The sequence below is a fragment of the Zootoca vivipara genome, chromosome 5, assembly GCF_963506605.1.
Source record: "Zootoca vivipara chromosome 5, rZooViv1.1, whole genome shotgun sequence".
Classification (NCBI taxonomy): Eukaryota; Metazoa; Chordata; class Lepidosauria; order Squamata; family Lacertidae; genus Zootoca; species Zootoca vivipara.
The window spans coordinates 23,396,693-23,420,343 of NC_083280.1; the positions used below are offsets into that span (position 1 = coordinate 23,396,693).

The 23,651-nt window shown below is 42.0% G+C and overlaps 1 protein-coding gene across 15 annotated transcripts in view; it reads right to left on the reverse strand.

Annotated features, from left to right (window-relative positions):
* Nucleotides 1–23,651, reverse strand: part of MBNL1 (muscleblind like splicing regulator 1) — a 179,416-nt gene that overhangs the window by 76,742 nt on the left and 79,023 nt on the right. Inside the window, exon 2 of one of the 15 annotated variants that reach the window (XM_060274468.1) lies at nt 13,928–14,015. The exons of the other annotated variants lie outside the window; for them this stretch is intronic. The gene's annotated coding sequence lies outside the window, so the exon portion shown is untranslated. The remainder of the gene's footprint in view (nt 1–13,927; nt 14,016–23,651) is intronic. 15 annotated transcript variants of the gene reach the window in all.

The window sequence follows — 23,651 nt, forward strand, 5'->3', positions numbered from 1 at the left end:
CTCACTATTTGTACTAGTAAGGTTTTCTTTTAAATTGCAAATTAGCCAAACCGATCTATCAGAGTCTCCTTTCTGGCACACTGTTTTCACTGCAGTAATTATTACGCTGATTTAGCTATGAGGTTTATGTTTTCTAATCATTTTGTTGCATTCGTTCAGATCCAATATAATCATAAAATACACTAAACTGACCGCCTAATGACATCTTTGAGTTCTTGTAGTATCTCCCTCATTTAGAAGTATTCCAGTTATTTACTGTTTGCAGAGTGTTCTATGATAATTTCTGAACAGCAGAAATACAGTTCTGCCGTTCTGAGACATTACTAGTACAATCTTACCACATCACTCAAAAGTAATCCCCAGTAAATTCAATGGGTCTTACTCCTAGGAAGTAGGCTCAGTGTTTCAAAAATAAAACACAGCTGCTCCAGTGAACCCTTTAAAGAGTTACTTGAAGAAAACACAACGTTCTTCACAAGGAGGAATTTTATTTTCCACTTCCGTATCAGAAAGTTTTTTGCACATGCAAGTGAATGGTCAGTCCCTATCCAAATCCAATCTGTGTGTGTTTGGATCAGGGCAAAGTTTTCTCGACTGTAGGCTCAAGTTGAGCTAGAACTAGTTCCTTTTAAAATGAACTTTCCAAGCTCTGATTTCATTTAATACAAGTATATTATTTTATTAAATCCAAACCATACAACCGCCTTGGGAAGCGTAGTTTGTTAGGGGTGCTGAGAGTAGTTAAGAGACCCCCATTCCTGTCCCAGAGCTACAATTCCCAGGGTGGTTTAACTGTCAACCATTCTTGCACTTGGGGTAAGGCTGGTGCTCAGCAGTCATTTCTGATATTTTGAATCATGTACTGAATGTTATTGTTTGAAAGATTTGTTAGGTTTTTTTGCCTTATTTATACACTATTGTGCTTTTGGTATGGTTATAATGATGACAATGGTTGCAATTTTAATGCTATTATCATTTTGAGACATTTTGAGCTCAACTTTGTTGTTGGAAAAAGTGGAAAACAAATATTAAAAGAAATCAAACCCAACCAAACTCTGCGAACTGTTGTTCTGGGAAGGGAATAGGGGCCTCCTAGCAACTCCCAACACCCTTAACAAACTACAGTTCCCAGGATCCTTTGGGGCAAATCCATGATTGTGACAGTGATATAATTGTGCTTTAAATGTATGGTGCAAGTGTGGCCACAGAATATAGGATCGGAGGGTAGCTTATGGTCTAATCCAACTCTTCGTTTGATGCTGGAGGCTAAGAACTTACAGCATCTTCAACCTGACTTTCCAGGTCAGCACCCACCACCCCTTAGACCAGGCATAGGCAACCTTGGCTCTCCAGATGTTTTGGAACTACAACTCCCATGATCCCAGACCACTGGCCCTGTTAGCTAGGGATCATGGGAGTTGTAGTTCCAAAACATCTGGAGAGCCAAGGTTGCCTATGCCTGCCTTAGACCCTTGGTTCCAAGAAGTTTCTGCTAAATGCTCAGCTGGAATCTGCTGTAACTTAAGCACATTATATATAAAATCCTGCCATCTGGGGCAGCAGAGAACAAGTCTTCTAGGTGACTGCCCTACAAGTATTTAAAGTAATAATAATAATTTAATTATTTATACCCTGGCCATCTGGCTGGGTTTCCCCAGCCAGTCTGGGCGGCTCCCAACAGGATATTAAAACACAATAAAAGGTCAAACATTAAAAACTTCCCTAAAAAGGTCTGCCTTCAGATGTCTTCTAAAAGTCAGATACAGTGGTACATCTACTTACGAATTTAATGCGTTCTGAACACACATTTGTAAGTCGAAAAAAATTGTAAGTCGAATCCCATAGGAATGCATTGGGAGAAAAAATTCGTAAGTCGAAGCAACCCTATCCAAAAATTCGTAAGTAGAAAAAATCCTATCTAAACCGCATCCAAGATGGCGGACGGAGCTCCATTCGTAAGTAGAAAAAATTGTAAGTAGAGTTATTTGTAAGTAGAGGTACCACTGTATTTGTTTATTTCCTTGACATTTGACGGGAGGGTGTTCCACACGGTGGGCGCCACTACTGAGAAGGCCTTCTGCCTGGTTCCCTATAACCTCACATCTTGGAGTGAGGAAACCACCAGAAGACCATTGAAGCTGGACCTCAGTGTCCGGGCTGAATGATGGTGGTGGAGACCATAGCTGTCAAGTTTTCCCTTTTCTCGCGAGGAAGCCTATTCAGCATAAGGGAATTTCCCTTTTAAAAAGGGAGAATTTGACAGCTATGGTGGAGACGCTCCTTCAGGTATAATGGGCCAAAGCCATTTCGGGCTTTAAAGTTCAGCACCAACACTATTTTGTCATCACCATCACTTTCCTCCCCTGATTTTATGAGATTTACTGTTTGGCTATTTTCCAAACATCCTACAGACTGCTAACGTTTTGATAAAAAACAGCTCCCTCTTTGAGCATTGATTTAAAAACCAACCAAAAAAAAAACCCATTGGGGGATTATGCAGAGCTCTGCACTCGGCAACCCAAAAAAAGAAAATCTAGAACCATGAAGTTCAATGGCTAACGACCTGCGTTAATCTATATGAACCTTACCCGGAGCATGTAAGAACTAACAGTTTAATAGTAAAAACAGTCACTCGGCTTCCAGATCAAGCAAAAGGACATGGCAAATTTGATTCATTTATCATTAAAGCTTCGTACGGGTCAGGCCAGCGAGAAGCAGTGAACAAAGAAATACTGTTAAAGGCCCAGCCAGCTGCAGGTAGTGATCAGCCCTCTTTTATCAACAATTCTACCCACTGTCTACAGTTTAGCTGTAAATTACTTCACTCATTTAATGGTCCAACAGCCAGCTGTTTCTATTTAGGTTGTTGCTGCTGCTGCTGTTGTTGCTTTCAATTTATAAGTCAAGTCACATTTATTGAATTTAGCCGTGGGCTGTTACAACATGCCTTTATTTCACAAATCTTTTAATTCACCCGTTTTTAAAAGAATCCTTTTACCAGTGCAAGGAGGATCGCAGTAAAAACTGACAGCCATTATTTCTGCTTCTGAAGCAGTTTTGCTACTTGCTCTTTTCAGAACATCAGTAAAGGGAGACAGAAGCTACAGGTGGGAGATTGGATAAAGGAAGATACAAGTTATATAACGGCATTCGTTGCAAGAACTGGCGTGCTGGGCTTTTTCGTGTCATTTTGGCAGATCCACATCTTCATTTGCTCTCCGTCCTTATTCCACTTGAATCTTGGAAGCCTTTTTTAACTGCAAATTTTGCCAAGTTGGATTTTGATTCCTCGTGACTGGTCATGTCATGTGATGCATACATTTTATTATTCCTCCCAACAGGGCCATTATTTTATGATGTGTCAAACAGCAGCAATACAGTTGTACCTTGGAAGTGGAACAGAATCCGTTCCGGAAGTCTGTTCGACTTCCAAAACGTTCGGAAACCAAAGTGCGGCTTCTGATTGGCTGCAGAAAGCTCCTGCAGCCAAACGGAAGCCACGGAAGCCCCGTTGAATGTTAGGCTTCCAAAAAAAAGTTCGCAAACCGAACTTCCGGGTTTGCGGCGTTCAGGAGCCAAAACATTCGAGAACTAAGCTGTTCAAAAACCAAGGTACGACTGTACAGTACATAGACATTGTCTTACGGATTTTCTAGCATTCTACTATGGTGGGCTTGATGTGTGGCATTGTTAAGACTTTCAGTTCTCAGATATTACTGCCCTAAAGGGGCAAGAAAACTGGGAAGAAAAAAGCAGGAACAGGTTACAAAATAACTAGCAGGCTTTTATTGGCATCCCTGTGAGCACTGATTCGATTCCCTGGCAAAACTTCAGATGTGCTAGTCATACTGCAGATTAGTATCTAACAACCCTTCTATATTTGTGTCACAAGATCTATTGCATGTGCATATTGAGCACTGCAATGTTGCACAGGGGTCTTCTCATCACACAGCTGCCAGATATGATCTGAAATCCAGAAAACTGCCAGTAAAATTGGGGCTGGGTCCTACTGTAAAAAAAAAAATCCAAAATGCAAGCCGTTCCATAGATGGCAATGGGAATGTGACTCGTGATCCGTGGCTGATATTATAAACGTATGAAATCCAGAAAAATATCTGTACAAGGCATTTGAGCAACTTAGCATTCAGCATCAGAGCTGCTAGACTGGGGTTGTGGGGTTTAACCTATCAAGCAGCCAAATCAAATCATAGCCACATATGTATGGATTATGGCTGAATTTAAAAATGGCTGTCTCTAATATGAGATACTGCAATACCAACATTCACAAGCCCCCAAACAAAACAGAACATTCGCTGTCCTTTTAGGCATTCCTTGCTAAAATGGAACACTTTAAACTCAAAAATTCAGCTCTGTGAAACAGTGCCAACAAAATACGAATACATTGTAAGGTCATTACAGTAGCAAAATGTGCTGCTCCCTGTAGCTTGGAATGATTTGATTAATTTAGTCCTGGAATATGTTAATGACAAAAAGGGCAAATAAATATATTGTAATAATTTAATAAGCCAAATAAACTTTTTAGCATAAACTGTCTTTTTTTAAACTATACAAAATTAATTTCCTTCTTTAAAGTTTGCATCTTATTAACTTTGTTGTTTCAACAGATGTCTGTGTTGTAACCAACCTCACAGCTGTGTTTGGCTATCTTTCTAGTAGGTCTGTGAAATGCTTTTTGTGTGTAAAAAAAGAGTGACTTGAAATCAGTTTTTTTGGATAATACTCTGTAATCATCTGTATTTTGTATCCCAAAGCTCCAAAAGAGCTGAACAAAAGACGATGTAAGCAGATCCTCATTTTTCAATTGTTCTTGCCGTAACACATTTATGGGCCTGAAACTCTTCTAATGAAGCACAAAGGATGTCGCTAGTAGAGAAGGACTAGTAAAAGAAATGCGTGTTCACAATAAGTGAATTAAATTTGCAAAGCCTAATCATCATCAACAACAAAATTGCATATCTATATCTACATAGATAAATGAATCTCTACATGTATGGGCAGTAAATTAAAAGCAATGATGAACTGCAGTTGGCTGCAGACTCATAAGTGTATGATCTACACATCGAAAGCACTTATTTTCCAACTCAGGGTCTTTCTTTGTTGGGTTTGATTAACATGCAACACTGCAGTCCGTGCATGCTCATTCTCTGTTCATGTTCAAAATCCCTGGTCCCAGATAAGGTGCTAGTGCTGTTGAGGCGTTCGGTTGTGTTGCCTCTAGATAGCTTAGTAAGATGTGTGGTTATCCTTATTTATGAGAATGGCCAAATTCATTGGCCCACACGATGCCTTTCGACGCAGCGACCACAGAAAAATACTGATTACAGAGGGACTTCAAAATGCCAAGACAGGGATCGCCACCGAGATATCAAGCCAAGGAAGCAATGCAAAGTTCTCTTATTAATGCTTTGCAGCTAGAGTTTGTAAAACTTGCTCAGCATTTGATAGCATCAATTCATTGTACTCAGCAGTGCAGTAACTCAGGTATATCATCAGATGATTCAAAAGCTCTCTCACACTAGTTTTTTGTTTTTTTTTAATGGAACATTAAATACTGTCCTGGCACTTTATATGCTTGCCTTTATGTTACTCACGTAGTAAATTTTTAGCTGACATATTCCAAAGCCGTCCAAAAGTGTTTGTTCTGGAACATGGTCCTAACAAAAAGCTCCAACCCAATTAGGGGCTCTTTGTGAAGTTCATGGAGTTCCACATAGCCTAAGCTGTAATTCTAGCCTTCGTTTATTTTTGGGATCACCCATGAATGTGATGAACGCCTGTTCTACCACACTATACGTACAAAAAGCACATGCCCTAAAGCAGAGGCAGCCAACACAGTGCCTTCCTTATGTTGATGGACTGCAACTCCCATCATCCTTGACCACCAGGCTGCATTGGCTGGAGCCGAGAGTCCAACAATATCACTTTGCCTAGCCCTTACCCTAGAGATACTTTGTCCCTGGGTGGGCTATATATTCAGCAGGGGGCTGGTCCACTGTCCCCAGACCTTGTGGAAGGCCGGACTATATTTGGGGGGGGGTGTGTGAACGAATTCCTATGCCCCACAAATAACCCAGAGATGCATTTTAAATAAAAGGACATGTAAAAACACGCTGATTCCTCGACCGTCCGCAGACCAGATTTAGAAGACGATTGGGCCGGATCAGGCCCCCGGGCTTTAGTTTGCCTACCCATAGGCTATATGAATTCTGGCCTCTTTTCTCCGAAAGCTTCCAACCGACCAACATTTAATGCATTTATGTACGACACATCAACAACTGCATGTCCTAAAGCTTCACCAATCTTCAGGTCTCCATTCTCAGAGAAAGGAGGTGGTGTTTCTTGAAGAGTCTTTCCAACCCAGTAATGAGTAGAAGGCTCCTTATAAGGAAGCTGCCTTGTTTTGAGTAGCTCAGTGTTCTCTACACCGACTGGCAATTGCCCTTCACAGTTTTAGATGAGAGTCTTTCCCAGTCCTGCCTGAAGATGCCAGGGACTGAACTTTTCACTTGCAAAGCATGTATTCTACCACTGAGTTACGGCAACGAGTCCCTGTTGGGGGAAAGAGAGAATAAAGCTATCTTTTCTACAATCCCTCAAAATTCAGCTCTGGACTCATAGAATTGTAGAGTTGGAAGGGACCCTGAGGATCATCTAGTCCAACCCCCTGCAACCCAGGAATATGCAGCTGTCCCATACTTGCATCCTTGGCATTATCAGCACCACGCTCTAACCAACTGAGCTATCCTGAGAGTTTGTTCATCCATCTCCAAGCAACTCTCCTGGGATACATTCCAGACCAGAACGCAGTATCACAACGGAAAGGATGTCATCAACCTAGTTTTTCCACTGAATGAACAGGCCTACAGTTCTGAGCTCACCGTGCAAATTTTGTTAGGGTCCAGTTTAGCTTTGGGAGTGGGCATGCACAGGAGATTATTATGATTTCTACAGTGCTATTAATATACATGGTGCTTTAGAGAGAGCAGGTTTGACAGGTCCCTGCCCCAAGAGGCTTCCGATCTAAAAATATACACAGAGGAAGGGGAGAGCAATGGCAGAAGGAGTGACAAGACAGTTTTATCTTTTCACACGGACAAAAAAAAGATACTACGAACTAAATGTCCTAGAATTATTCGTCGTTGTTTATTTATGCCTTTTAAAATATAACTAAGGACTAATGCACACAAGGTTTTGCTATATATGAATCAGAAGACAGGTCATGATTTCTTGGGAGATTTTAGAACAATGGAGCGGGGAGAGACCTAGTGTGGGATCACTTTTAGTTTTGCTTACTGTATTTTAAACCTGTATGTTGTGTTTGTACTATAGTTTTGCTGTAAGTTGCCATGAAACTGTTCTCAGTAAAAGTAATGAATAAAGGAAGAATAACCATTATTACTACTTTTCGTGGTTACGGCGAGGCCATGCACAAACCACACATTTTTATTTTTTTATTTTTTAAAGGAATTGATTGAACAAACTTAATTAAGCTCAAGACTATATTGCCAGGTTCAGATCCCAAAGCACTGTATGAATTTCTTGAACACTATGCAGAAGAATACAGTGGTACCTCGGTTTAAGTACACAATTGGTTCCGGAAGTCTGTACCTAACCTGAAGCGTACTTAACCTGAAGTGAACTTTCCCATTGAAAGTAATGGAAAGTGGGTTAATCCGTTCCAAACGGGTCCGCAGAGTACTTAAACTGAAAGTACTCAAACCGAAGCGTACTTAAACCGAGGTATGACTGTACATTGCATTCTCCTTTAGAATTCACGTGCACACAAAAATCCTTCTCATCCAAACAGTTGCGCCACAACACTGCTCGATGCAGATGGTAGTTCTCAGCTAGAAGGATCAACTGTTCCCTTCTGTAAAGGCAGGGTCTTGCTGAGAGGTGAAAGTATACAATTTAGCATGCGTCAACAGGAGAAGGCTAAAATAATCACTTTTAGCAGCTACGTAACTGCAGTGGCAGCCCTAGGCTTACAGAGTCTAATGCTAGGGATTTGATCTGGCGTGGCTTCACACTATAGGGTGGTCTGAAATTGCTCCACATATGTGCATCGTTCTTGTTCTCATCTGCTCAAAGTATGATGCAGTAAAGCCAAGGCTCTCTGAACCTCCTGCCCCTACTGCTGACTTTTGGACCTGCAACCATGTCAAACTACCATCTTGCAGGAGAACAAAACCCTATTATAAGCATTTTCAATGGAAAAGAGCTGAAAGGAGACAAAAATGTGAGGGACACAATCTACATTACTCTCGGAGAAAGAAAGAGAGACAACGAGAGAGAGAAAGAGTTGAGTGGGTACATACAGCTAATCTACACTGAGGAATGGCCTTAACTCAACATGCTTTGAATACTCGCCAGGTCCAGAATTCAGTCCCTGACATCTTCAGCCAAAAGGATCTGTTTGAGGTGACATGCAAGGTCCTCCTCTGCCCGAGACCTTACAGAACCATTACCAGTCAACACTGGTCTCCAGATGAACTAATAGTTCCAACCTGGTATTTAGTTCTATTTATTATAAATTTTATAGGCCACTTTTCTTCTCCAGCTTGAGTTGATCCTAGTTTTTCATTGCCTCCATGCATCAGAGCCCCCACATGCAGCAACACAGGAAGAGCAATTGGCTATACCAAGGAACACAGCGCCATCACTGGCCAGACATCCATAGCATTGCTGCGGACGCACAGCTATAATGGCAAAGACTTCTGCACAACTTGCAATTCTGCCTGAAAATATCCCTGCACGTGAAGGCCCCTTCCCTGTAGACAGTTTGGTTGTTTGTGCAGATGGTGGAGGTCCACTACGAGGTCCAACTCTGCTTTCTGCTCAGGTGGTGTTCTGCATTGGAGTTTCAATGCCTGAAACAGGTTTCTGTCATTGCCATCATTGCAAGCGTATGTCAATTGCTTGTCCCCACAGAACCCCACACTGACCACTTGCCCCCTGCCCAACCTGTTTCATTTTCATAAAGAGTGTGTGTCTCTCCTACACACACTCTTCTTTTAGATGCACTTATGTGCTGGGATATAGCTAATATCTGGTAACTAATGTGCTGGGAATAGTCCATCGCCATGATCCATGTAATAGACAACTCAGGTCATTTGCAAACTTTAATGTCTTGGGAGATTTAAATTCTGACGGCATTTTCCATTTTTACCTCCAACACCAAGGGCTATCAGACAATTAGCCTCATTCACATATATTTTGTCTCAGCGACAACAGTAAAACCGAAAACCTAGCGTTGGAAGCAAAAAACATGCCCGGAAATTCATAGTGCCTCCTCTTAATAACAACAGCTGCGAGAATTATTCAAAAAAGCCCGCAGCAAAACTTAGAAAGAATGCATGTGCTATTGTTCCTATTACAGGTAATTCAAAAAGCTGTCATTCTTCCGATTTCCCAATAACCAGGGAACAATTGGCACTCCTTCAAGAAAGGAGATATTGGATACCTGAGTGAGCACTGGAACTACAGAGAAGAAATGGGAAAATAATACCATTTAGTATTTGCATAGTACACTTAAGCATTCGAAGTATGCCTTCACGCGAATAATCATAATCTCAGCAATCTTTTATAAGGCAGTCTTGTATTCTTATCCTTGTAAGGCAAGGATAGGAAAACAAGAGGCCCTCTAAATGTTGTTGGACTCCAACTCCCATCAGCCCCAATCAATGGTCAAGGATGATGGGGGCTGTAGTCCACCAGCAATATCTGGGGGCCACAGACTCCCCATCCCTGTCTTAAAACAAATTCAAGGCTGAGAAAACAGCAGTTTCCTTGAGGACACTGCATTGCTGAAGTAAATTTGAACTGGGCTTCTCCTGCCTTTCAATCAGCACTACATCCTGGTAATTTCTGAACTTGCAGAAATGGTGCTAGTATTAAATATTTAACAACAACAACAACAACAACCCTTCCTAAAGTCTTGGAAATTAAAGTGTTTTTTAAATGGGATTTTGACAAAAGAGAAGAAAAGTTTTAATAATAAAAAACACGCAATTCTGTATAACTTTGCAATGTTGTAGGAGTATACAGATTTATTTCAGCCAGAATCCAAAGAATTGTACAACTAATTGTACACACCCAAAAAGGCTTTTGGCTCATGTTTCTCTACAAGCAGTTACCAATACTCTTTTCTGATCTCTTTTTGGAGGTCTGCTATTCAAAAATAAAAATCCCACTGGACCCAGTGGATTTGCCAAAAGCAGCTCTTTAAACAGGCTATTTTTTATTTAATGTATAATCTGCTTTGGATGGCATGGAGGTAATGAGAACATTGTATACTTCAGTATCACCAGAATGTAACCAACTGGCCCCAAGACAACACAGAGTTATAAGTGTGCTTGAAGCTGCTTAACCCTTTGTTGGATTATGGTCCTGGTTTTTGTTTTGGGTTTTTTTTTGGGGGGGGGGTTATGACTGGGTTGTAAACCAAACTCCGACCAGATGTCTGGAAATGCACATCTGTTAGGAATTGTGCAATAAAGCCAACTTTCTGAACCGAAAACATATTGCTTCAATAACAACCAAAGGTTGCTACCTAACTATAAGTCACACACAGTATATTGCCAAAGTAAATTGAAAGCAGCAGCTATGTAGGAAACAGAACATCAGGGGACCAACAGGCGCTATCTCAGGCATGGTGTGGAAGAAAATCTCTGCTTCTGTGTCTGCAGGAAAAGCCAAGTAAATAACATTCATAGATGTAGAGCCATGGAAATATATATTCTTACACTGAACATGCTATAAAGCATATTTGTACCCTGTATTTTTCAGTAATACAACACCCTGCCCCTCCCCCAAAAAAGCTAACTTTTATGGTAGCTTACTTAGTTCATTATAGCCATTTCCGTTCACCCAGTAAAAATGACACAAGATTTATAATTCACATTACGCAGCCACATGTATAAAGCCCTTAAGGTCCATGAAACATTTGGAGGAGCAAATGTACTGCTGGTACAAGTCAACAGTGGGCTACAAACCTCAACTCTCTCCTTTTAGCCCATTGTTATTTCTGTAGGAAATAATTTGTGCAAAATTGTTATTATGCACATTGTCTCGATTGTTCTATCTCACGCGGAAAAGAACAAAATAAATGAGCATTTTGGATCCTATTTTCCCCCATGGAAACATAGGGGTGTTGGGCCCTTTTAAATTGCCAGTGATTTCAACAGGAAAGCAGAGCCCGTGTTTTCATCTCCGCTACTGAAATCAAAGAGACTTAAGAATTGGTTTGGCTGGACAGCACCCTGGAATTTTAATAGAAAATTTCAGAAACTGAAAGTTTCAAAAGCTATTAAGGCTGCAATCCTACGCACACTTGCCTGGGACAAGCACCATTGAACACAATGGCATATGGGTAAATATACCTAAGGATACCCTAAAATAACACAGTTTCTATATAGTTTAATGAGATTCCCCCCCCCCCCAGGAACCTTGTGTCTAGAATTGGAGCCTGTTTCATTTATTTCAATAGGGCAGCTTTAGGCACGGACTAAAATCAACGGGATTTAATGGTATTGAAACTTTAACTAGATAGTGCTCCGAATAAGCAGGCATCCGAGTGAAACAAAACTTTAAATGCTGTCCCCATGACCAATTATTTATGCTTTATATGCATTTAGATCCATAAAAGCTTTCAGTTCTGTACCCTTTTTCTTGCCCAGTGTAAGCATTTGTACATTGATAAAATTAAAAATTGATAAAATTGATAAAAAATAAATTTGCTCTATTTTTTGCTCACTAGGGACAACCTTTGCACACCGAGATCACTTCTATGTTATTCCGATTTATATCAATAGTTAAGTTTTCCTGCGGTACCCCAACCGAGAAACGCTAGAAAAATTGCCGTAAATCTTTCCAGGCTGCAAATTAACTGTCTGCTTTAATATTCTTTTTTAAAAGGCCTCAATTTTAATTTTATTTCATAACAAAAAATGGCAATGCCAATAGGACAGCTGACAAAGCATTGACTTTAGAGAAAATCCGCAGCAGCCCTATGGCTATCTTTGCTTTAAACTTCAGGTTTTTATTTATTTCATTTATTTAATAAGGTTTGTTTTACCTACTCGATTGTAAAACAAGCAAACCCTCAACGCAGCTTTCGAAAATATAAAACAAGAAAATAAAGAAAAAATGACAACCACACTTTAAAACATACAAAAGTAAAAACACTAAAAGAAATAAACTGCTAGCTGATTCCATGTTGGAATACAAAGTTTGTTGGTCGTTTTTGCTATGTTTTCTTTCAATTCAGCAGTAGATTTCTCCCAATTTTTACCCCCTTTTCCCTTTTCCAAGAAAGTTGAGGAAACCTAGCTCAAAGCATGCAACTACTTCTGTGTTTATATGTGTGGACCCTGAGACATCATCAGGGAAGGAAGACTTTCTTAGCAGAAAACTGCAATCATATTACCACCAGAAGTCTGTGTACAAATAATGTAACTTAAGCCTGGAATCATGAAAACAAAACTAGGGAGTAAATGTCACTGGGACTTACTTCCAAGCTAACAAACATATCGTTGTATTGCATGCCTGCGAAGTACTACAGAAGGCTTCTCTAACCAGGCGCTCTCCCATTGTTCTAGACTACATCTCCCATCAGCCCCGGCCAAGGAGTTGTAGTCCAAAACATCTGGAAAGCACCAAGCTGCTTTACACCCTTCCCTGGATGTAATCCCCAATGAACACAGAGACCTATGTCCAAAATTACACTGCAGAATACCATTCACCAGCCACCAAGCATTACGGTGCAATTCTGCACTCTGGTGGCAATCTACTATTGGAAACCTGTGGGATATGCATATTAACATATGGTATAAAGTAGGAGGGGGAGAGGTCATGGAAATTAAACGAATGCATCCTTGCAGCTGGCTTTGAGAAGTGATGCTTCGAGTGCAGCAATGTCAACAGAAGTCTGAAGCACGACTCTATGTAGCTCTTCCTGATTTTAATGGAATGAGGATGGAGAAAGGCAAAACTATGAAGTGGCCTTCATCCCCTTTGGTGGGTGCACACTTATCCTACGGTGTTGTGCTTCAGAAACCTGCAGCTGTTTCAACTTAAGGCTTTGTGGCTGAAGGATACTAGCACACACTTGCCTTTCTTTACCAGATGCTGCACATGGAATCCTGTAAAAAAGGGTTCTGTACAAATACAGGAGGGTATCATGGTCCTTTTCACTAGATATGATACCAGCCTTGGCGCTTTCCTTCAGTGAGGAAAAGATGATTTGACCAGATATGAGAATCTGTCAGTGCATCAGATTGTGCCAAAGACCCACACCTTGAATCTTACAGTAAATTGAGCTGAAATACCATTATCTGAGAAGGTAATGGTGAAATGCTGTAGTCACTGAGAGTTGGCCCTGTGTCACCTAAACACACTAAGGTTTATTTATTCTTATTTCAAATACTTGAAATAATTCCAGTAAATTGCTCTTGGAAGTGGCAGGGGCAACCCAAGCTAACGGTGCTCTCATGTTGTAGGAACAGTCCAGCTGGAATCTACCTCTCACCTTTGAAAGAGTTAGATCATTATTCTTATTTTACTATTATATGCAGAATAAAGGCAAGGTTATAAAATCAACCATTTTCACTTGGTTGTATGTACACGGTACCTTTGTGCAGAAAAAATCCCGAAGCAGCTTTACAAAGTCGGAACGACTAATTTTAAACCAAACACTCATTAAAAAACAAACAAGAAGCATTCAATGTCAAAGAAATGCATTAAATAAAAATATATTGTAGATGTGGTGGTGCCGTGACTTCAATTTGTCTGCTGATGAATATGTAAAAGTTGTTGAAATAAATCAGCACTTAATATTCTTGTAACCCAAGGCTTATTTAAGTTCTTCCAGCCAGTAGGATATTCCCTGGCCAGCTTCATTCCTTACCTTTGACAGGGAGGACAAGGCTCCTTGCTCTGGTAAAAATCCAGAAGACAGTCGTAACTCACGTCTTGACTCTTTTCAGTACAGCCAGCTGCAAAGGATGCCCAGGTCAGCACCTTTCCTTGGTCAGCCAGAGGATAAGCAGCAACAGCAGCAGCAAACTCAATAGAGGGGGCTCCTTGCACGCAGAAGGCTTGCCAAAGCATTCTTGGTTACTATGCACACTGATAGAAGCTATTTGTGTGTTTACAGTCTAAGCTCTTCGCTCTCCCGAAGGGTTGATGGTAGAAGCCTGCAAACCCACATTTCTTCTACACTGGCTGAACTCCCTTGAAGAAGAGCAAATTGCGTTTAAATGAACGGCAAAGGCAATGCGCGTATGCATGTAGCATTAGCACATTGGTGATGGATCAAGGGCACACGTGGTACATGCTTTTCAACGTAAGCAGAACAGATGCCTTAATTACATGGGCAAATGCACCGTATTATGAATGAATTGGACCTAACATATATTGTTTCATAAGAGTCGCTTAAGGCAGACTTCGGTTAGATTTGCAAAAAGTCAAAGGGCGGTGAACACTATCTTGTAATACATACACACTACTCCGCAGAGTGTGCTATAAAACTCAAGTTATTTTTAAGTCTTGGGAATGACTGCTTAGCTCATCAGCGTCAAAGCAGACCTGTGAGTCACTTCTGCATGGTCACCCTTAGCATGCAAAAATAACTTGTTTACGCTGGTGTTATATTATACCCCTGACATTACTGCTCAGCTAGGTGGTTAGCAAGGGCCTCTCCGAAAATAAATACAAATTATGAAGAAATGGGTCACTTTTTTATCCCCTTGGTCAACACGTGGAGAAGAAATATAGGTCACCAAGATCCAAGTATAGCTATCAAATCAATCTTTGTGCTTTTTCACACGCTTCACTTCCACTAAAACGCGAACAACAAAAACCCCGATACTGTAGATGGCAGGCTAGAAGCAGCAGACAAACGTTACCATGCTATTTGTGTAATTTTTGGCAAAGACAGTGTGGCCGTTCTTAAGAGTGTTATTAGCTGAGGCGGGTATAATTCTAAGCCATAGTTTAGTCGTGGGTGGGGCCTGCCAGTTGCTTTTGGGCTCCAACTCCCATCAACTCCCAGCCAGCATTGTCAATGGTCAAGGATGATGGGAGTTGCAGTTCAACACTATCTGGAAGGCCACAGGCACTTCCTGGTTTAGGCCGAGGGAATGTGAATTAACACTGGAAAGTTACAGGTAGGTAGCCATGTTGGTCTGCCGTAGTCGAAACAAAACAAAAAATCCTTCCAGTAGCACTTTAGAGACCAACTAAGTTTGGCATTAGTATGAGCTTTCGTGTGCATGCACAATTCTTCAGATAAGATACTTCACTATCTGAAGAAGTGTGCATGCACACGAAAGCTCATACCAGTAACAAACTTAGTTGGTCTCTAAGGTGCTACTGGAAGGAATTTTTTTTATTTTTTGTTTTAACACCGGACAGATTAGGGAAAGGAAATCACTGGCGGAGGAATGGGGTGCAGGGGGTGCGGTCCGCCCCAGCTGTCATCCCTGAGGGGGGTGACTTTGCCACGCAGCCCCCCTGGGATGCTCGCCGCGGGCCCCCCTCCCCCGTGCTCGCCGCACCGCCCTTGTGAGATGATCACCGTGAGCGCCCCCCCCCCGGGTGCACCGCATGTGTGCCGCTCCATGTGCCAGAGAAGCTAGCTCTGCCTCTGAAGGAAGTGTGTTCATTTCTGATTTAAAAAGCATTTTATGTGCCATGGGTAGTTTCTACCAACTATACACCCTGCTATCCCATACATACATACATATAGCATTTGCCCTATTTGTGTTTGCGACAGGGCTTCTTCTTCTTCTTTTTTTCAGCCAAACTCTAGGAGAACGAAGGAGGTGTTCATGGTGACTTTCTACACCTCTTTTTCTAGAAAAAAATAGCACCGGTTTGGGTGGTATGTGCTTGTCCTTGATAAGCGCGAGAGAATGGGAAACACTTTTCAAGCAGTTCTGAGTCTATGCTCCATTGTCCCATTGGAGCCATTTCTACATGATACACAAACAGAAAGAGTATATAAAACTGTGGAAATGATAAATATGAGGTATTAACTTCCAAAGTTTAATAATCTCTTCAGGGGACTGGGCGTTTGATTTTTTTTTCCCCTCAGCGCCCCCCCCCCCTTCTGCAGACTGAATTTATATAGAAAAATGGTTTCAGCTGAAGACGTATGTAGAGGAATCACTTCAGCTAAATCACACATGGGTGGACGAAAAGTCTGCTACCAATAAAATTAACTGATGGAGGAAGCTTGCAGAAATACAAAGGAGAAATAGCAGGGGAACTCTGAAGAAATCTGCTGGCAAACAAATTTGACTCAACATGAAAAGAATATTGGGGGAAAATCTGACGGAGTGGAATAACAGGAAGTTTAGTCAGTTCTGGAAGAAACAAAAAATAAAGAGTGTGTTCTTTTGTGAGACAGAAGTAGGAAGGGAGACTACTGTACTTTAAACAAATCGGAGGGATTGGCAGCCACAGTGCTTGAAAAAAGAGATTATGAACTCAATGGGATGGTGACCATATTAAAGTAAAATGGGTATCTGGCTGGAATATGATATGAAACCACAGAGCCCAAAGAGTACAGCTGGTATAAACAAGAAAACAAAACTTGAGGAAGTGTGTCCATAAGAAAATAATAAATAAACTAGATGGACTGATCTCAACAGAAAAAAATTCCCCAAACCACTCTAAAAATCCACAATTAATCATTCATTCCGTTTTTTCTTCTTCTTCCTACTTTGTTTAATTTTCTAAAAGGACACAAGGAAGCGTTTGACAAAATTAAAACGATGTTTGGAAGCAGATCAAAATGCTAATTTAAATAATAAATAAATAAATACTTAACCTTTGTTTAGCCTGCAATTGAGTGGGGAATGAGTTTATTTCTGCGGCAGTTACAAAATGCCACCCTCACACACGTTAATAGGAATGGAAATAGAGAGTCCCTTTCCAAAGATTAATCAGATATCAGTGAGATCTTAATTAATATCGCAATTCTTTCGGCATGCAAGCTTCTAGATAGAGAAAGAGGTTAGTCTTCCAACAAAATGTGATTCTAAATTATCTCATCCTTCTCAAATAGATCCATTGTGCCAGAGATGGGGAACATGTGGTCTCCTGGGGTTCCTGGACTCCAACTGCCATCAGCCTCAGCATGCATAAGCAATGGTCAGGGATGATGACCACTGCCTATGCATGCTCTCTACATGGGTTCTATGCTATGGGATTCCTTTCTAAGGGAAATTCCTCCCTGCTGGTTTTCTCCAAACTTGTCAGGACTATGGGCAGGAGTCAGGCTGTGGAGCCTGTAGTGCTTTGCAGGACTGGGGCCTGCCTCAGCTTGTGCTGGAGAGGCAAGGAGTGGCCACTCAGGTGAGGCCACTTGATACCTCACTGCACCTGGTGGCAGGAGCTAGGAAGGATAAAAGCTCAGCATTTGCCTCCAGCTCTTTGCCACAGCAACGCTATCCCTGCCTGGTTGCCTCTGGCCTCTTGCTCCTTGGACCCTTGCCTTGCCGCTGCCTTGTTCCTTGGACCCTTGCCTTGCCGATGCCTTGTTCCTTGGACCCTTGCCTTGCCGACGCCTTGTTCCTTGGACCCTTGCCTTGCCGACGCCTTGCTCCTTGGACCCTCGCCTTGCCGACGCCTTGATCCTCGACCCTTGGACCTTTGCCTGGTAAGAATGCCCTATTTAATTACGGTTTTTTCCCCTGAAACCTGAAGCTGACCACTGTATCCCACTTTGGGGGGCTGTTTGCTGTGATCATGCTTTAGCCATGTGTTTAAATTTTTAAACCACTGGAAACACTCTCTCTATATATATGTGTGTGTGTGTGTGTGTGTAAACTGGGCATGTGGGTTATTATCCACTTTTCTCCGAAACCGCTTCACTGATTGCGTTCAAATTTGAACACAACGTCCAAAGCGAATGCCCGGAGGCTCTTATAAGGTTTTCAAAGACTGGTGCCACACCTCCGCCAGGTGAAACCCCCCCAAAAACCCTGTTCAGAACACACTACTCAGCCGAAAGTGCATGCTGGGAAAAGAACCAGGTTGCAAACCAGCGCCCTCTAGCGGCGGCTACACTGGTACTACACCTATAGAACCTTCCCTCTCAACAGCACCTCAGCTGCCGTTTACATACTAGGCCGAAGCCTTTACAGACTAGGCCGAATGGAGGTACTGACTCGCCTGGGTGGGGGTGGGGGGGAAGAGGGGACGGGATAGGTCAGGACATGGCCAGTCACAGGGATGACCCGGAGGTGGAGGAAGAGGGGGTGTGATACGTCATGGGACGGGACAAGTTGGGGGGAATCACAGGGGAATCTTGGGGGTGGGGGGAGGGGTGGGATACGTCATGGATCGACACAGGGTGGTGGCAGTCACATGGATTAGCCACGGCAATGTGTGGCAGGGCCAGCTAGTGTGTGTGTGTATCACATAAACTTCTCAGATTGATTCAAATATATAACTGGATTTTTTAAAAGTATTTTGTTTGTTTGTGACCTTCACTGCATGCACCAATGCAAACTGTGAATTCACTGGGGTTGACACAGGAGGAAAATATTCAAAGTATTTCCTCCTGTATTTTCCACAAAAATTGGAAGAAAATAAAATAGTGGTTGAGATCCATAGTACTCTGAGGACAAGTGGAAAGCACCTCCACTCAAAGAAGGAATAACTGCAGATTTCGCGCTCCAGCGACATCCCTCTGTGCCTACTCTGGCTTTCAGGAACAGCTTTTTAGGGGAATGCAAAGTGCCACAGAATGGATGGATGGGAAGGGAATAAGCTCTGCAGCACTTGAGGAACTCTGTGTGTGGAACTTTGGATCTAGACCAACAGCAACACTGGTGGCAGAGCAAAGAAGCAAACAGCATTTCAGCATCAGTCATTAAAGGTGCAAAGATCAGTGCTCGTTAGGGCATAAAATACATAGAAATAATTCATAGGAAATGGCAAGGGGCGGGGGAGACTCGGAGATGAGCTAATGCATTAAAAATTTGACTCTCTTTGGTAAACAGGAGTTGGGAACATTTCAACAACCCAGAGTTAATGGCAGAATGAAGCATAAAGATTAAAAACAAAACAAAAAAACATTGGAAAACAATGAAAGAAAGATGTAAACTGTATATTAATGGGGTGTTGTTCCTTTATGGCTGCTGAGGAAACAACAGTAGGGCTTTAATGAAGGGAGGGGAGTTGATGGTCTTATCTAGGCTTGTGAGTGCTGAGTGAATTATATTTATTAGTTGCTATACATTGCCCATCAGAGGCACTGAGGGTCCTAAAGAATGAACCCAGGTTATGGTCGAAAAGTACACTGGGCCACCACCTTGCTGAAACTAAGCAGGTCTGGGTCTGGTTGACTGGCTTCCTGGGAACCACATTCAGATTGTGTTGGGTTCCATGACAGGAAAAACCCCGACAAGGTATAAATACTGGGCTCTATTGCATCGCACCCTGAAGATTTCTCAGACTGTTTGCGGAAATGGTCTATCTGAGAGAATGGAGAGCAATGTGGTCAATGGCCTTAACAGGGGCAGGGGCGACACAGCCTGTCATTCTGCCATCCGGTTCTCATTCAAAGTGGAAGCTAGAGATATTGTCAGGCTTGATCTCTGCATTATTCCAGGTACTCCACATAACTCAACAGGTTTCAGGTGCTGGAGCATCAGAGGCTTAAATGATGCTTGAGATTAGCAACCTTAGTTTCATGCATCTCTGCCACATGTGATGGTAGGGATGAAAGAGGAGAACAGGATAATTTCTCACACATAAATGAGATTAGTAGTACCTGAACATTTCGGCTCTTACCTCACCTTCCAGATGGACTATCGCCATCCAGTGATGACATGTAGAGAGCCACAGATTGCCCACCCCTGATGTACTGAATCTCGGTCCCTCCCCATGAGCTGAAAGAGTCCTTCCATACACCATGTATACTAGGTGGAGCAGAGAGAGAGAAAGGAACTTCTGGTTCCAATCTAAACCAAAGGCGGTTTATTCATAACTAGGCACTCCAGGTGTACAGATAACTTGCAGGAACCTTGTGACTGAGTAGTCAAGTTGCAAGCATTGCAAGTGAGTGAGTAAGTGAGTGACAGACAGACAGAGGGGGGAGGGGACTTCACTATGTGTGAAACTATTGATAAGGGTGTGAGAGAGACGTTTATAGATTTGCTGCTCTTGTTCAGCTGTTAGAACGGAAATAATCCTTTTGTTTTGCTGGAAGTGTGGGATATGCTGAAAAGTTGTCATCCACGTGCAAACATGTAATACTCAGATTCTGTGAAGATTTATTTATGAAATGCATGATGCTTGCTTTTCCTAGATTTTATTCCGAACACAGTATGTTTATACCGTAGGAGACACTGTCCAGACATTACACACTTTTTATAAGGTGCTGGGAATCATTTCTATACAGCAAAGGTGTCGGTGGCCTTGTGCACAGGCGTTGTTTTATTGAACATTTACATTTTATAAACTAACTGGTTAAAAGTCTGAAGGGCCTTTTTACTTGTTTATTACATTGTTACATTCTGTTAATTTTTGTTACCCATCTTGATTTTCTAAGTCAAAAGTAGGAGAGCTTAGTTTTTTTAAAAAAAAACACAGGCAAAGCACAAAAGCTCGTACCAATGACAAACTTAGTTGGTCTCTAAGGTGCTACCGGAAGGAATTTTTTTATTTTGTTTTTACTGTACCGTTAGCTGCCTTGAGTATAATATGGAGAATGACAGACTATAAAATGAAATAATGGCAACATAGGCAATGCCATAGGCACCTGACCTTCCAAGCAGTTATTTCAAAAGATATCCGTTTAGCTTCAGCGACACAGTTCTGAAGTAACTTTTTTTAAAACTGGGCTATAAAACCCAGAACTGGATTTTCCATTGCATTCTGGTGTCAGGATTTCCAAACCCTTTAAACCATAGTTTGTAGGATCAGAAGTAAGCCAACATACCGTACATAGGATTCAAATAAATAAGATCCAGGCAAGGGCAGGATCAGAATCTCACATTCTAAGATCAACTTACTTATTCAATTTTAATGTAATAGGGCTAATCCTGTTTTTGTTGCAGATTCGTAATACTGAGTGGGTTTCATTCAGCTAATTACCCTGGCTTTCTGCCTAACATAAGGTGCAAAATATCACTCAACATAACTTTTTCAAAGAAGCCATTTTTTTTAACTTTATAGGCTAACAAACTGTACAAATAATTAAGTTTTATACACAATCCCACTGGTGACTCCCATACATCCCTGCAGGCATTCAACCGAGACTCCAGGCAACTAAGACTTCTTAGTGACTTAATACAGGAGTATCTTCATAGTGTAGGTGTTAATAACCACGCTGCAAACATATCACATGTGTGATCAAATCCATCAAAATTTTAAAAAATAAAATAGAGGCTCATTGCCTCTATTAGTCTAAGCCAGGGGTCAGCAAACGTTTTCATCAGGGGGCCGGTCCACTGTCCCTCAGACCTTGCGTGGGGCCGGACTATATTTTGAAAAAAAAATATGAACGAATTCCTATGCCCCACAAATAACCCAGAGATGCATTTTAAATAAAAGGACACATTCTACTCATGTAAAAACATGCTGTTCCTGTACCGTCCGTGGGCCGGATTTAGAAGGCGATTGGGCCGCATCCGGCCCCTAGTTTGGGGACCCTTGGTCTAAGCCTTCTAGCTGCGCAGGCTATTTTCACCAAGAATGCAGCTGGCAGGGATGGGTAGTGGATACAACTGCAGGCCGGATAACAATTTCTCTGACTGCCATCTCCGCTTGTAAATAATTACAGAAAATCTGGATATGTCGGTACCTACTACGCATTAAGCATAACATGTAGTCGGGCTGCAATAACAGCTGCTGAGGGACAAGGAAAGGCGAGCCCTAAAACATTCAATCCCTGCTTGTGGGGCTCCCAGCGGCATCTAAAGGGCTGCAGTGGGAAGCAAAATATTGGACTCGGTGAACCTCTGGTCTGATCCAGCCAGGCTCTACTTATGTTCACATGAGATCATTAGCCAGCAGCACAATGTTTGCTTTGGATGGAAAACTAATATCCTATTAACATTCGAAAATTCTACACGTATTGGAATAAAAGCAACGGCATATTACCGGTAAGTATATAGCCCCGCTTGGTTTAAAACATAAATTAGCTTTTCATTATCAACTTGTAACTCACAAGCCATGGCGGTACCCTGGATAAGCTCCTGTGCAATTACAATTATTGGTATAAATTCAATAGCAACGGCCAAGTCATTCACATCTGAAAATTGGCTACAGAGCTCTGCACTCAATTGCAGCCACTGCTCCCATTATTGGCTGTGCCTATCGGCGTTTTCATTACAATGACTTCACACAAGAGAGTGACAGGATATCTGGTAAAGAGGATTAATAAATCACGTCAGAGATGCATGAAATGGCAAGTTTGCCAAAGCTTCCCACTCACTCACCACTGAGAGCCAGTGTGGTGTAGTGGTTAAGAGCGGTAGACTCGTAATCTGGTGAACGGGGTTCACTTCCCTGCTCCTCCACATGCAGCTGCCTTGGGCTAGTCACACTTCTCTGAAGTCTCTCAGCCCCACTCACCTCACAGAGTGTTTGTTGTGTGGGAGGAAGGGAAAGGAGAATGTTAGCCGCTTTGAGACTCCTTCGGGTAGTGATAAAGCGGGATATCAAATCCAAATCCAAACTCTTCCCACTCCTCCACATGGTGCAAGGGCCACAAACCGAAACTAGGAAATGCAGTATAGAGACACTCTTAAAAGTGTTCAGAAAACCCAAGGCAGGGAAAAAGAAAAGAAAAAGAGCTTGCATCTGTAAACCCAAGGCACTTCTGCTGCATACTTTAACCCAGTTATACATTTTCCCTAGAAACGGTGCCCCATGTTTCTAGACACGTGTTAATTGCTTGATGCTTGCAACAAAAGAATTTCCACATCTTATCCTATCCTCTCCATTACAACACTTTCCAACGGAGCCAGCTGCAAGTACGTATAGTGGTGCCTCGGTTTAAGTACACAATTGGTTCCGGAAGTCTGTACTTAACCTGAAGAGTACTTAACCTGAAGTGAACTTTCCCATCGAAAGTAATGGAAAGTGAATTTATCCGTTCCAGACGGGTCCGCGGAGTACTTAAACTGAAAGTACTCAAAATGAAGCGTACTTAAACCGAGGTATGACTGTATGATAATCAAATGCAAAACTATCAAGTGATGTACATGGCGTGCGAGAGCTGCTGCTAACAGCAGTGTCATACAACCAATAGCAGAACGAAACCCAGCACTAGGCTAGCCAGCCATGGGATTCATTTTAAGAGTCCTGTATATTCCTTAAAAATCAGGTGTGGGGAAACTTTGGCCCTCCAGATGTTGCTGAACTACAGCTCCCATCAGCCCCTGCAAACATAACCAGTGGCTAGAGATGATGGGAGTTGTAGTCAATTGTCAGTTTGATATCTTCTCCCCACATGAATGACTCTTACTGTGAGGTGTGAACCATCATAGAATCACAGAAACCTAGAATTATGGACCAAAAGCATCATCTAGTCCAACCCTCCGCAATCCAGGAATCTTTTGTCTAATATGGTGCTCGAACCCAAAATCCACAATCAAGAATCTCATGCT